Source organism: Elephantulus edwardii, unplaced genomic scaffold, assembly GCF_000299155.1.
Source record: "Elephantulus edwardii isolate Elephantulus edwardi_28Jun2011 unplaced genomic scaffold, EleEdw1.0 scaffold00050, whole genome shotgun sequence".
Taxonomy (NCBI): Eukaryota; Metazoa; Chordata; class Mammalia; order Macroscelidea; family Macroscelididae; genus Elephantulus; species Elephantulus edwardii.
In genome coordinates, this window is record NW_006399800.1 from 7,534,757 (window position 1) to 7,538,667 (window position 3,911).

A 3,911-nucleotide genomic window follows, 5' to 3' on the forward strand; every position below is an offset into this window, starting at 1 on the left:
CAGGAGAGGAAGGCCCTCTATGAGGTGGATTGATTCAGTGACTGGGATAATTGGGATAGCAGTGTCAGAGACAGTGCTATTGGCACAGGACAGAGTGGAGTTTAGGGCTGTTGTCCATAGGGTCACTATGAGTCGCAGGCGACTCGACGGCACATAACAACAACAACAACATAATAACATTTCTAATTTGTTTCATTAATTTCCTCACTTTGCATAAAGTTGCAAGATTTTAATAATTTTTTCTTTTATTTCCTTGATTCCTTGCATCTCACATGTTTATTAACTATTCCTTTCTTTTGAAGGTTTATTTTATTATTTGTTATTTAGCTTTTTTGTTCCCATTCCCAAGAAAGGTGATCTAACAGAATGATGAAATTATCAAACAAAGCCCTTAATATTGCATGTGAGCAAAGATTATCCCAAAAAGGCTAGAACAGTACACTGGAAGAGAACTACCAGAAGTCCAAGCTGGGTTTAGAAGAGGCCATGGCAACAGGGATATTATTGCTGATATTATAAGGAACTGGCTGAAAGTAGTTCCTTATACACATTTTGCATAGTCAATATGCACACTTTGTATAGTCAATAAAGCACAAATACACATTCTTCTGAGAAGAATGTGTATTTGTTCTTTATTGACTATGCAAAGGCTTTTGTGTAGATCAAACAAATTAAGGCTACCATTGAACAGAATGGGAATCTCAGGACATTTAATTGTGCTTGTGAGAAACCTATATCTAGACCAAGAAGCTGTTGTCAAAACAGAGCATGGGAACACTGCATGGTTTAAAATTAAGATAGATGTGTGTGAGTGTTGTGTTCTTTCCCTATACCTATTATTCAGTCTGTATGATCAACAAATAGTTCATGAAGCTAGACTTCATGAAGAAGAATGTGGCATCAGGATTGAAGGAAGCCTTATAAACAACCTGCTTTATGTAGATAATACAACCTTACTGGCTGAAAGTGAGAAATGCTTGCTGCATAAGGTCAAAGATTACAGCCTTTAATGTGAATTGAATCTAAACATCAGAAAAACAAAATACATACCACTGGACCAATAGTTAGCATCATTATAGATGGAGAAAAGATTGAAATTATCAACATCCTTTGTACTAGCAGACAGGGGATCAAGAGACATCTTGTATTGAGAAAGTCTGCACTCAGGGACCTCTCCAAATTACTGAAGAGCAATGGTGCCAATCTGAAGATTAAGGTGTACCTTATTCAATCATTTGCTTTTGCATCTGAAAGCAGGACAATGAATAAGGATGTCAGGAGAAGATTTAGTGCCTTTAAGCTGCAGTGTTAGTGAAGACTACTGAATATTCCATAGATTGCCAAAACAACAAGTATATATGTCTTGGAGAAAATGCATCCAGAAAGTTCCTTGGAGACAAAGAAAACAAAACTTCACCTTTTCATTTTGGCATATTGTTAGAGAGGATATTCCTTGGAAAGGGACATAATACTTAGAAAGATGGAGGGTCAGTGTAAGTGAGGAAAACCCTTAACGAGATGGATTTACACAGGAACTATAACAATACACTAAAATATGTCAGAAATAATGAGAACGGCACAGGATAGGACAAGTTTTAGATCTGTTGTTCATAAGGTCATTATGTGTTGCACTCAACTTGATGGCATGTAACAACAACAACAACAAAACTTCTTGAGCCATGAGTTTAGTTCATCTTCTTAAATTTTTCTCATTGACTAAATCCCTCAAGGCATGGATTGAGACAGTGGCTTCTATAATTTACTCAAGCACAGTAATGATTGTAAGTATGGCGCAGGACTGGGCAGTGTTGCATTCTGTTATACAGTGGGTCCTTAAAGTAGACACTGATTCAATGACACCTAATACCAAAAAGCTAAACATTTCAATCTATAAAATATCATTTTGTAACCATCCCATAGTGTTTTTTTAAAATATAAAATGATACATTCACATTTTCACTTAATTCCAAACCATTTGTAATTTCAGTAAAATGACCTCTTTAACCTGTAAATTATTTAGAAACATGTGTTAAGATTTCTTCATAGGCATATCTAGGTCATATCAACACCTCCTACAAAATGTAAGAAGCAGAAAAATCTCCTACAAATCAACAATAAAAATACAAAGAATATTTTTTAAAATGGAGGACAAAATAAACACACTTTATAAAAGAAGGTATCTGAAAGAACTCTTAACTGTGTGAAAAGATGCTCAGAATAATTCATCAATGATCATTGAAGTGCAAATGGAAGATTGATGTGTCAGAACCCTTAAAATTGGGCTTTACTAGCCATTGTGGTGTTCTCCAGATACCTTAACTATAGAAACAGTCTTTCAAATCATCAACAGCTGTGAGGTTAATATAAGAGAGTGCTTTCCACACTATAAGAGATGAGACTGTGAAGAAAACGATGTAACTAGTGGAACCCTGGAGATAAATATCACAGTTAAATTAACTAGTGGAACCCTGGAGATAAATATCACAGTTAAACGTTTTGCCTGCTGGATGATTGTTGGAAATGTTGACTTATAACTGGTATGAGATAAAGTTTGCTGGATGATTAAGGAAACCGGATGCTTCACGCATTTGTGCTGTGGACCTACACCTGCACTTCCATTAATTGAAGAAGTGTGCCTTGTTAATCTGCTTGCGATTGATGGACTAAACTTGGACTTGCATTGTGTGATATTCTTTGCATCCTCAACATTCTAACCTATTTCTCTAATAAACCCTACAGCTGTGAGTAAAGTCTGTGAGTCAATTTCAACAAACAGTGGGCACAATGATTGGTAAAAGTAGGTACAAGAACATGTAGGGTGGCATGTTTGACTATGTGGCTATTTTAATGGTGCCATATGGACGTTATTTTGGAAGCAGGAGTGGCATTCACTTCCATAATAGCTTGCCTCTGGAAACCCTACGCACCTGGAGAAAGGGCAAAAGTTATAGAGGTGTCCAGGACTTTCGTTCATAGGGTCGCTATGCATTGCCTACGACTCGATGGCACTTAACAGCAGCAACAACATGAACATTATTGATGAGGACAGCTCCCCTTTATGTAGTGTGCAGAAGCCAGATTTGGTCACACCCATGTAACATCTGTTCCTTTCTCAAAACCACAGTGAGATATCATCCAATATCCATTAAAATGGCTGCCATTTAGAAAACATAATGAAAGATTAAAGAAGAATGGAGTAAAAATACTGTTATGTTGTTGTTTGGTGCCATCAAGTTGACTATGCCAAAGTTGATGAAAGTGTAAAATGCCATAACTTCTTTGCAAACAAGCCAACAGTTTCTAGAAAAATGAAACCAACTTCTTCCTTACAATCCAGAAAATCTACTACTTGGTATTTTGTTGCTGTCATGTGCCATCAAGTTAGAAATTACTCATAGCTGACCTCTCAATGGGTTTTCAGAGATTGTTAATTATACAAGAGAACATTGTTCATCAAGAGAAGAGAATGCATAAGTTCAGCAGGCACTTGTACAAGAATGTTTATATAAGTTTTATTTATGATAGAATCAAACTGAAAACCACTCAAATATCCATTAACAGGATAACTAGGATAATTAGAAGTCATTTAGCCATACCAAGAAATTTTATTCCAAAAATACATACATATGTACATAAAATAATTATCACTCTGCTGATACAGTGTGCAGCAGAAAGCTATTTAAAACATAAGAGGCGCTGGGAAGAGGGATATATCTCTTCCCATTATGATTTGTAGACTTGAAACTTGATGTGTTTTTGTTATGTGCCGTTGAGTCACTTGGGACTCATAGTGACCCTATGTACAACAGCTCTAAACTCTGATCTGTCCTGTGCCAATCTCATTGTCTCCAACACACTCATCCCGATTGCCCCAGTCACCGAATCAATCCATCTTCCAGAGGCCCTTCCCC